The sequence below is a fragment of the Spermophilus citellus genome (assembly GCF_964194105.1).
Source record: "Spermophilus citellus genome assembly, chromosome: X".
Taxonomy (NCBI): Eukaryota; Metazoa; Chordata; class Mammalia; order Rodentia; family Sciuridae; genus Spermophilus; species Spermophilus citellus.
In genome coordinates, this window is record NC_138190.1 from 122,677,009 (window position 1) to 122,690,110 (window position 13,102).

Here is a 13,102-nt window from a genome sequence, read left to right on the forward strand (position 1 = left end):
GCCCGATAAAACCTTTAAGAGTCCAACTCCATATACTCATCTAACACAATGCTTCGTTTCACTTTTATTTTCTTGCCTTTTTCCATGTGTTCTTTTGTCATGAGACCTGTATAAGGTTTTGTGGGTAGTTATAACAAAACATTACATACAGCAGAACATTAGTTCTTACAGTTCTGGACTCTGGAAGTCCAAGATCAAAATATTAATTGGTTTAGTTTTTCAGTTTTGTTTCTTTGGATACAGATAGCTGCCTTCTCACTGAATGTTTACATAGGCTTTCCTCTATGTGTGCATATGGTTGTTGCCACTCCTGGGACCTAATCTTGTTTGTTGTTTATTTTGTGTTGGCTCATCATAATTATACAAATTAGGGAGATTCATCATGCCATGTTTCTACATGCACATAACACAATTTGATCAAAGTCATAACCTTGTACCTTCCTTTTCTTCCCCTCCTTCCTCCTTAATCAACTTTCCTGCTCCTCCTTATGTTTATTATTATTATTATTATTTATTATTATCAATACCATTATATAATTCAACTATTTCTTCTTTTCAAGAGGACAACAGTTAGATTGGATCAAGATATAACCTATTTTAAATTTAATTATCTTTCTAAAGACCCTATCTCCAGATGCATGTAAATTCAGAGGTACTATTGGTTAGGATTTCAACATCAAATCTTGTCAATCCACAAAAAGGCCATTGGAACACTTTTTCCAATTCCACATCCTCCACATCTTTTCATCCCCACATACTCAATTTTTTAGGTTTCCAGTGAAATTTCACTCATAATTTATATCTTAAATTAAATATTTTTCTATAAGGTATTCTCCATTGTGATTTTTATTCATAAATTCTTTACTACTATATTTTTTTCTATGCATATGCTACCAAGGGATCAGTAATGTGAAAATAAAGGCCATGTTCATTTTGACCCATCAAAATATTTGCAGATCTTAGTAAAATACCTGTACTATGATACCCTTTCAAAATATACTTTTGAATGAATATGTGCCTGAGTGAAAACCATATAACATAATTGCCAAATACATTGTTTTCCAGTTATAATTTTATCTTTATTACCTAGTACAGTGACTAAAAATATAATGGGTACTAAATTTATGTTTTCTCTAAAGAAATGAATGAATAAGTGAATGAATATCCCTCTCTTACTTTGTGTAGATATCATTCAGCATGATTGGTTGACTAAACGTATGAAAAATTTTGATACTAAAATTTAGTCTCTGTTTTATCTCCCACCTCATTTGTTTTTCACTGTATGTATTGTTTCTCACAGTACTATATTATTTGTACATTCATATAGTTTCAAATTATATCATGATTCTTATTCCCTGCTTAGACTTGGAATTTGTTATCTCTATTTGGCATAACTCCACCTCAAAGTTCAAGTTCAGTTATTCTCAAAGAAACTTCATATTTTTCTATCTCTAATCTCTTGTAACAGCTAAGAATGGAATTGAGCTTTGCATTCATGTAAATTCTTCAACCTTGGAAACTCATAAAGACCACATTATTCTTCATACTTGAGATTTTATGATATAGGAAAAGAACTTAACAAAACTGAAGTACTCCCTTACCCAAGCTATATGAAATGTGGGCATTTATTTAGATGAACAGTAGAGCTATCTCAGTTTTCCAGATAGAGTTGTGTGTGTGTGTGTGTGTGTGTGTGTGTATGTTTGTGTGTGCGTATATGCATGTATATACGTGTGCATAGAGAAAGAGGAAAGATCCCTAGCAAGTATATTTTCTAATGAGACTCCAATGTCTTTGAAATATAAAAGCAGTGAAAATTTACATATGTTATTCCAAATTAACTCCAATGTTTCAATATCTTCTTATGAATATCCTCTTATCTCTCTTATGAATAATTATGTGGATATATGACAAGAAATAATGAAAAATTCCTACATATTAATAATAAATAATTAACAAAAATAAGTTAATGAACACAATTTGAACAATTTCTTATATATGCATATACCAAGAAGATAAAAAGAAATGATGGGCAATTTTATTCAGCAAATGTCAGCCTGATATTACATGTATATTATTCAAAGAAAAGTTTGAATCATATAAACAAACCTTATGAAGTGAATCAATGAAAAATAGGCACAGAAGATAGAATATCTGTTCACTTAAATATCTAAAACAGTTCTAGGGTTGTTGTTCAGTGATAGAGCACTTGCCTAGCATGTGTGAGGCACTGGGTTCAATCCTCAGCCCATATAAAAATAAATAAATAAAATAAGGACATTGTGTTCATCTACAACTAAAAATATTTTTAAAGAATCTAAAACAGTGATTAGTGGAGATTTCAGTCATATCTCATTCTGATTATTAAACAATTATCTGTATTCTTCATATTTAAAAAGAATGTAGTTGTTTTAGACCAGGGATTCATTGATTTTTATTTCATATTAAGTTCCTAATAGTGCTCGGTTATATATAGCACAAAATTTCATAATGTAGGAATTGGGAATTTTAAATCATATTAAACTACAATAGATCTGGTTTAACTAGGAGAGATTGATCACTGGGGGAAAGGAGAAAATAAATAACACTGTATTTATTGTTCTTTTCTTATAACAAAACATTCTCAAACCTGGCACAGTGGCACATGCCTGTAATCCCAGCATCTTGGGAGGCTGAGGCATGAGGATCACGAGTTCAAAGCCAGCCTCAGCAACAGCGAGGCGCTAAGCAACTCAGTGCGACTTTGTTTCTAAATAAAATACAAAACAGGGCTGGGATGTGGCTCAATGGTTGAGTGCCCCTGAGTTCAATCCCCAGTATCCCCCCCCACCAAAATAAATCCTCAAATTTAATAGTTTAAAACAGCATTTCCTTCAGTTTCTGTAGGTCAAGTGTAGCTTAGCTGGTTCATGCAGCTTTGATTGTCTCCTAAAACTGTAATCAAGTTATTTGCTGGGTATGCATTCATCTCAAGGTTCACAATGGTTCAAGATTCACTTTCCAGACTCCATCACATGGTTGTTGGCAGGTCTCAGATCTTCACTGTCTATTGACCAGTGATATGGCCTTTTGACAGGGTTTCATGTAACGTGACAGCTCACTTCCTCCAGAGTGAGAACACCAAAGAGAGAGAATCCGAAGGCACAGACATTTTGTAACTCAATATTAGAAGTGATCCCATCAATTCTGTCATATTCCATTTATTAGAAGTATTAGAAGCTATTCAATAAGTACAACCAATGCTCAAGGAGAGGTAATTGCACAAATTTGTAAATTGCTGATGAATTCAGGGAACACTGGGTCTAATATTAGAGGATGTCAAGCACAAATACCATAAAACAGTTAAATAGGATAAGACTAGGGGCAAAGAGTAAGCAATAGCACTTTCATTCTACATAAGGCATATTCTTGGTCTCAAAATGGAAACATGATCATTAAAATCTCTACATTGTCATTGAACTTTTCACAGGTATAGAGAAAATTTTTTTCAGCAGGTACCAGGTCTTTAGCCCAGACATTTGGTTTTCTCATGAAGTTTTATTGGAACAAATCATATTCATGTACATATTGCCTATGGCTACTTTTGTATTACATAAAAGAGAAAAAACCTGAATACCTAACCTGAAAAACCTTCAATATATACTGTCTGAAGAATTGATTAAGTCAGTCTCTATTTGTTACAGATCTATTCAAGTTTTCTGTTTTAATAAGTTGGTTTTGGTAGTATGTGTGTTCCTAGGAATTTTCCCATTTCCTTTAGATTATATATTTTATTGAATGCAAATTTTAATTTTATTTATTTACAATCTATTTCTATAAGCTTGATAATAATCTTCCTACTTTCAATTTTGATTGTATTCATGTACATTTTATTTCTTTTCTTTTAGGGGTAGCTGAAAATGTGTCACATTGCTGGTATTCTTAAACTACCAAATTTTGGCTTTATTGATTCTCTATTGTTTTTTCAATATTTTGTTGCCAAATAACAACATTAAGCCCTCTTTTTTTTTTTTGGTTTAAGTTGAAATTTATACTTATTTTTGTTCTATTTTATTTACCCTAGCTATTAATTCTTTAGTTTTCTTTTCTTTATATTGTTCTGAGGATTGAACCTAGGGCCTTGTGAATTCTAGGAAGCACTCTACCAACTGAACTATATCGTCATATCCCCAGCCTCCTAGTTCTGGTTGTTTTAACAGTTGACTTTCTATTGTGTCAGTACAACTCTTTGCTCAAACTTATTTATAGTGTAGCTTTTATTGGGCTACATTGATGAGCATCTAGTCTTGCTTTTGTCTTCAGTTCCTGCTCCCATTTCACTCTCAATAACCTACTCACCTGATTTTTGTTCTATTTTCTTTAATCTACCTTACCTTTTACTCATCAAAAGACCCCTTAATTTCTTAGCTACCATGTTAGTCACTAGGTGGTGCTATGCCTTTACTGCTGGCCTTTAATTCTTTGGAATCATGTCACTGATTCTGGCAAATGGGATAATTCTGGAAAATAGTGACTATCAAGAAAAAGGGGAAGACTTGAAAATAAGAGGATGACTGAAACTAATTTGAATACAGAAGAAAATTGGCATTACTTATAGAACCAGGCCCTGAAATAGACTACGGTTGAGAATCCATTGTAAATGTTGAAGTATCACCTTGGGAGAGAAAAAAATGAAAATTAGAAGAGAAAAAAATGTGAAAGGAATGGTGCTCTTGTAACCAAATGTTTGTGCTCAATATAGTAATTGAATTATTCCATTCATAATGACTGAGAATGAGGGGCAGATGGACAAAGAACTTAAATGAACTCTATTTGGAATAGTCACTTCAGGGATTGCTTAAAGAGCGGTCTGAAGTCAGGAATATATAAGGAATATAGAGCACTAACTAGGTACACCACAAATACATACAGTATTTCTTGCACAATGAAACCTAAGATGTAGCTAAGAGTTTATTTTATATATTTTAAGTTTACTTAATGTCAATAACTATAATATTCCTACTTTACTTGTTTATTTTTAAATGTTAGTAATTCAGGAAATGGAAGTCCCCCCAAAAAACATAATAAAAGCAATCCATATATTAAAGGAAGGAAGGGTTGCAACTTCACAACTAGAAATTGGATTTGATAGTTAGTAACAGTTATGGACTATTTCCTGTAGAGGATATCACAAAGTAATACAGTAGCAGTTGAAACAACACGTTTTGTAACACATTGTACTGACTTCATTTATCTGTTCAGTGAATAGGAAATCTACTTAAGCCACAGTGCCAAGATATGCGGTTTCTTTCACATCAAATGAATTTTTCACATTGCTTTAGTGATAATGGGGAAAAGAAGTGTCACAAACAAAAAGAATGCCTTTTATCCCACAGAATACTTAATTTATGCAGTGAAGCTACTAGCTGAGATTTCTGTTTGGTTCTTAAGAAACTGTTCATTTAAAATTAATTTTAACAATGAAGCATTTAAAAAATGGATTCACAATTCCACTAATGAAATCTACACAGTAAGTAGTTTTATATGAAATATGAAAAGAAGAATACGGAAACTATTTGATATATCAAATTCATAAGTAAGGTACTTCACTGTGATGACAAATTTTGTAATGAACTTTGTCTAATCTTTCAGATTGATGATGTTAACAAAACCTTTAATGTGAAGTATGAAATTTTATTTTATTTTCAGGTATCTCTTATTCTCTGAAAATATATTGGGATATTAATCTCTAAAAGGTACTTGAAATCAAAAGTAAAAAAAAATAGCAAGGTGGATAGGTCTCCCAACTGGTAATGTAAAAATATAAAGAAGAGTAAATCTGGATCCTTGGTTGGGGGGTAAGAACTGTTACAGTATGGATGTCATTCAAGTATTTCATTTCTATATCATATAGCATGGCTATCCATGTCTTGTCAGGTGTATTATGCAATTCAAACATTTATGTGTGTCAAACTTATATAAAAATGAAATGAAAAGCAGATGTGGGTGACCAATTGCATATTGAATTCAATACTATTTGCAAACTTTTTCAATATCAAGGGCAACATATAATACAAGAAATTGACATAGTATAAAATTCTAAAAGCAAGCAAACACCCTGGAAGCAAACAATATATAGATTTTTGCTAAAACTGATCATTTATTTTTTAATTCATGTCTTCTCAAACTACTTTGACAATATGAAGAAAAATTAGAAAATACTCCTTCTTTAAAATATTTTTTTAAAAAAACCACTATCCTTCCTGTCCAGAAAAATAAATAATTTACTTGCAAAGAAGTTTGGGCCTGGGGCTGGGTCTACACTGGAAAATCCACTGTGACATTTGGCTTTTATTGGTTGCTAGAATACGAACCTATTTAAACATACAAGCATCAAGGGGAGGGAGGAAGGCAGGGAAAGAGGAAGAACTGGGAATTTCAATTTTTAATTTGAGCAAATTATGTTATATACATTTGTGAATATGTCACAATGAATCCCACTATTATGTATAACTATAATATTAACACTACTAAAAAGCACACATACACCTATATACTCAATTGAAATCTTGGATATGAATTCATTACTTTCTGAATTTGATACTCTGTCCAAAAGAAAAAGCAGTTACAAAACACTTGGTCAGAACTCTTATTTTTTTATATTAACATATTGTAGCTCTAAGCAAAAATATATAGAGTTCATATCTACAAAATTGAAAGAAAATTATCTATTAATTATAAAAGTCAAAAAAAGGGAAAGGACAGGTGATAATGCATATATAAAAGGTGTTACTCAGATAAAGCTGTTAGAAATTTTTAAGAACAAGAACAGCTTTATAGGTAGGCACTCTTCAAGTAGAGAAATATTCTGAAAAAGTGCTTAAAATACTTTAAAAACTGTCTCAGGAGACTAATGGAAATGAAATGGTAAAGGGAGATTGGAAAGATTATTATTTATAGGAACTGTGTGGTAAGAAATTGAAAGCGGAAAAACACCTTGGAATGTGAAACATTGCACTGTTAAGGAAAACTTTTAAAAATTATTTCACCAAATCCTACTGATGTTTGGGTCCCTCATAATGTTAATATTACAAAAAGTTTCATTGAAAAGGAGAATGTTATCAAAGCTTGGGTTGTTCTCTTCGTAGATATTAGATTGTTACCAGTAACACACTGATAATACTTTTCCTCATTATCTTTACAGTATTTCCTTCCACAAAATATCCTTCTCTCTTTATTTATTTGATGATCCACTCTATTCATATTTCTACTCAAATGTTCCACTATCTGAGGTAAGTTCTCATAGACAATATGGACAAGCCCCAACTTACAATGGTTTTTCTTAACATTTTTTCTACTTTATGGTAGTGGGAAAATGATACACATTCAGTGCAATGTGTTCATCAAATTTAAAATGTTTATCTTTTCCCAGGGTACCAGTATGTTCTATGATACATTTTTGCAATGCTAGGCAGTGACAGGGAGTCCACAGTTGTGAGTCCAGTACAATGTGTCCTTCAAATTTTGAATTTTAATCTTTTCCCAGGCTAGAAATATATGCTATGATACTTTCTTGCACCATTGGGTAGTGGTAGGGATCCCACAGTTCTGTTAGCCTTGTGATCATGAGGGGGTAAAAATTGATATCCCACAATGTACTCTGTTTTTAACTTATGGTGGTTGGTAGGATAGGGGTATTAAATATGCTTTTGACTTACAATATTTTTAAATTAATGATGGTTTACTAGTACATAACCATACCTTAAATCAAGGAGCATCTATATTAATAGTATACATAGGCATACATCAGAGAGGCAGGTTAGGTCCCAGACCACAGTAATAATATTAATATCATAATAAAGCAAATCATGCAAAATTTTGGTTTTCCAGCACTTAGAAAAGTTATGATTACACTATAGTCTCTGAAGGGTCCAATAGCATTATGTCTATAAAATGAATGTACTTTATTTTGAAAAAAAATTATTGCTTAAGTGACTATATGAAAAAAAAAATTTCAAATAATATCACCAATAATGCATCTCAAGGACTTACAAAAATATGAGCAGACCAACCAAAAATAGAATAGTAAGAGGAAAGAAATAAAAACAGAGAAAAATAGAGAATAATAAAAAAAGATCAATGAACTAGAGAGTTGATTATTTGAAAAGATAAACAAAATGGACTAATTTGTAAAAAAAATATACCCACCTAGCAAAAGAGAGAAGTCCCAAATAAATAAAATTAAAGGAGATAGAGGAGACAGGAAAACTTATACCACATAATTATAAATAATTTTAGGGATTATTATTTTAAACTATATGCAAACAAATTAGAAAACAAAAATGGACAAATTTTTTATTATGTATGACCTATAAAAATTCAAACATAAGGATATTAAAAACCTGAATATACCTATTACAAATAATTAGATAGAATCAGTAATAAAAATCTCCCAATGAAGATAACCCAAGGACTAAATGGATTGACTGCTGCATTTTACCACACTTTTAAATAAGAAATAATGCCAAATTTTCTCAAAGTATTTCATAGAATTGATATTTAGGTAACACTTCCAAACTTATTCTTTGAGGTCAGCATCACCTGTTACCTAAAACAGACAAAGATGCTAGAAATAAAGAAAATGATAGACCAACATATCTAATGAAAATAGATATGAAAAATTTCAAAAAACATCAGTAATAAATCAAATGGGACAGCACATCAAAAAGAGCATCACTGTGATCAAGTTGGTTTCATCCCAGTGATGCAAGTATGGTTCAACACGTGCAAATCATTAAATATATCAATTCAACAGACTGAAGGACAAAAATCAAATGACAACCTCAATAAATGCAGAAAAAGCATTTAATAAACTTTAGTATCTCTTTATGATAAAAAAAACTCATAATAAATCAGGTACATAATGATTGTACTTCAACATAATAAAGACTATGTATGACAAACAGCCAAACATCATACTTTATAGGGAAAAACTAAAAGCATTTTCTCTAAGACTGGGAACAAAACAAGAGTATCCACTCTTACCACTCTTATTCAGTATGGTATGATTCAGCAAGAGAAAAATATAAAATACAAAAAGGAAGTAAGGAAGTCAGTGTATCCCTGCTTGCAGATTGTATGATTCTGTATATAGTAAATCCAAAAGATTCTACAAAAATACTATTAGAACTGATAAAGAAATTCATTGAAGTATCAGGATGCAAACTCAACATACAATAATCAATAGCTTCCCTATATATCAATCATAAATTTTCTGAGAAAGAAATCAAGAAAGCAATTTCATTCACAATAACTACAAAAACAGTGAATAAATTTAGACAAGGAATTGAAAAATCACTATAATGAAGATGACAAAACATTGGTGAAAAAAGCTGAAGAAAGCATAAAATGTGGAAAGATGTCTCATATTCAAGGGTTGGAAGAAATAATATTGTTAAAATGACCACACTAGCTAAGGTGATTTACAGATTCAATGAAAATTTCCAAGAACATACCAATGATATTTTTCAAAGAGGCACAAAAGATTCCATATAGCCAAAACAACTTGAGAACAACAAAAAAATAAAGCTAGATACATCCCAATAACTTATTTCAAGGCATACTATAGAGCTATAGTAATCTCAAAATATGATACTAGCATAAAAATTAATATACAAACTAGAAAAGAATGGAGATTCCTGAAAACAAAGAAATAAACAAAAATACACGTCTAGAGGGGAAGGGGTTTCAAGATGGCAGAATAGAGGAGGTCAAGTTCTTGGCTGTTCCATGTAGTGAAATCAAGAAAGCCCAGAGGCAGCTTCTCAGCAAGATGAGTAAACAAAACAAACAAGAAACAAAGAAACAAAGCAGGGGGACTTTAAAACTGAACATTCAAAGCAGATTGGAGACTCAGGAGATTGGATATAATAAAATAAGGAAGAAATCCCCAGTGGCACAGCCACTGCCACAGACAGGCCTGAAGTACCACTCATAGCAGTTTCTCCATGAGCATAGTGGAGAAATAAGGGAATTAAAGAAACCCGAATTTTTGAGTGGCCCGAGGTGTGTCTGGATATGGAGTATTTAGAGATCAAGGACATTGCCTGGCAAACCTGAAAGATGTGCTGCACAATATCCATGTGCTGGGAAAGAAGCTGCCATCTCTCCAGTCAACTTTCAGAGGACAAAGGAAGAAACTATTTTGGAACCATCAGCTAAGGGGGCCAATTCCAGAAAAACCTGAGTTTGTCCCAAAATACAGGCCCAGTATATACACGCACTGCATGACATAGAGTGTGCTTAAGTGACCAGGAGAAAATTAAATGTGGAGAGAGGTTTAAACAGTGGACAACTAGTTATAGAAACCCACCTTGCTCTACACCTGTCCTTCCAATCCTTACAGGACCAGCTGGAAGACACACATCTGGCTGGGAACTTGGAAGGTGTGGGAGGGGGATGGAGAGATTGGAGACTGAATCTGAGTGTGAAGGTATTGTAGGGCACTAAGAATTGGCTCCCCCACAACATACTGGAACCTAGGGGAGATCCCTGGAGTACATTCTGCCAGCATGAACTAGCAAGTACTGGGTGCTGGAGGTGCACTGATTTAAATCTTCAGAACAATTGGCATTCAGCAAAGATCCTAGAGCCTGACTAACTAAACCTAAACCCTGCCTCCAGGAACTACATCTATGGGATTATATATCTTACTCCAGCAATCCAGAGGGTGGAGCATCATGCTCCAAATGACTCCACTTAAAACTACTTAGAAGAGAACCTTACAATTTTTGAACTGGAGCATAAATAATTCTTTAACTTTTCAATAAAATCTTTTTTTCCTCTCTCTTTTTTGTTCTTTTTCTCTAATTGTGACCTTAATAGTACATGGACATTTATACATATTCATATTTGTTTTTCTCATTTCTAGCATTTTTGAAAACAGCTATTTTTCATAGATTAGTCTCTTGCAAACTATAATATTTGATTTGTATATTTACTTTTGTTTTGTATCCTTTTATTTTTATTTTTACTTTTAAAAAATTACTTTATATTTTTTCTCCTGTTTCCCTTCTCTCTTTTCTTCTGCTAACAGCCAATCACTATTATTCTCTCTTTCACTTATCCTTTGATTTTTTACTACTTCTTCTCTCCTCCTCCCTCATAATCATCACAGCCTGTATTACTTCTGTTCTTTCCCCATGCACCATATGAAATTATAAACCCTTTTGCAAATTTGCTGGTTTTATTGTAAGCAATACCTGATCATATCATTTCTATTTATTGTGATAATTAACATTGTAGACATCATAGAAGTTGTTATTTGGTTTAATTCTGTATATTGTTTGCTTTGGTTGTTGCCGTTATTTGTTTCCCCCTAATAAGGGAGGTACTGGAAATGTTTAGGGACACTATAAGTTCACAGGGTAGAAATTCTATTGACTCAGATCCATACTGTTAGATGGGTAGACACAAAAACACCATGAAAAAGCAAGAAACAAAATCACCCCCAAACAAACCAAGAGACTCCAATAGCAGAATCCATCAACCCCACAGTGGAAGAAATGTTAGAGAAGAAGTTCAGAATGTAGGTAGTTAAACTGGTCCCTGAAGTAAAGGACAGTATAAGAAATGAAATCAGAGAGAAAATACAGGAAGTGAAAATCACTTCATTAAAGAGGCAGAAATTCTGAAAAAAAAACAAGCAGAAATCCTCAAAATGAAGGAAACAATAAACCAAATTAAAAATTCAATCATGCGCATCACCAACAGACTAGACCTCTTGGAAAACAGAACCTCAGGCAATGAAGACAAAATACATAATCTTGGAAATAGAGTTGACCATGAAGAGAAGTTTTAAGAAACCTTGAACAGAACTTCCAAGAACTATGGGATAACATAAAAAGACTAAATTTAAGATTTATCAGGATAGATGAATGTGCAAAGATACAAACCAAAGGAATGCACAATATTTTCAATGAAATGATATCATAAAATTTCCCAAACCCAAAGAATGAAATCAAATACAAGAGGCTTACAGGACCCCAAATGTACGAAATTAGAGCAGACCCACACCAACGCACATTATAGTGAAAATGCCTGACATACACATTAAAAATAGAATTTTAAAGGCTAAGAGAGAAAAATACCAGATTGTATATAGGAGGAAACCAATTTAGATCTCAGCTGCTTTCTCAACCAAGACCCTGAAAGTTAGGAGGTACCAGAGTAACATACACCAAGCTCTGAAAGAAAATGAATACCAATGAAGAATCCTATATAAAGCAATATTAAGGTTCAGATTTAAAGATGAAATAAAAACCTTCCATGATAAACAAAAGTTAAAAGAATTTGCAACTATAAATCCAGCACTACAAATTATTCCATAAAGATGAAATAAAAAAAAGTGAAAACCAGCAAAGGGAGGAAATACACTAAAGGAATAATCAATCAAAGGAGAAAGTAATTCAAATTAAAAAATTAGAAATATAAATGACTGAGAATACAAATCATATCTTACTAATAACCTTGAATATTAATGGCTTAAACTCATTAATCAAAAGACAAAGAATGACAGATTAGATTAAAAACAGAATCTAACACTATGCAGTCTCCAAGAGAGACTCACTTTATATGCAAAGACATCCATGGACTGAAGGTGAAAACATAAAAAAAAAAAATATCTCTTGCATGGATTGCGTAGACAAGCAGGAGTTTCTATCCTCATATCAGATAAAGTAGACTTCAAGCCAAAATTAATCAGAAGAGACAAAGAAGGACATTTCATACAGCTTAAGGGAATTACACATGAACAAAAGATAACAATCATGAATATTTATGCCCAAACAATGGAGCACGTACTTACGTCAAACAAACCCTTCTCGATTTCAAGAATCAAATAGACCACAACACAATAATACTGTGTAACTTTAACATGCCTCTATCACCACTGGATAGGTATTTGAAACAAAAACTAAATAAAGAAGTATAGAACTAAAAAATACAATTCACAATTTAAACTTAATTGACATAAATGGAATATTTCATCCATCAATGACTGAATATACTTTCTTCTCAGCAGCATGTGGACCCTTCTCTAATATAGAACATGTTTTGTATGCTA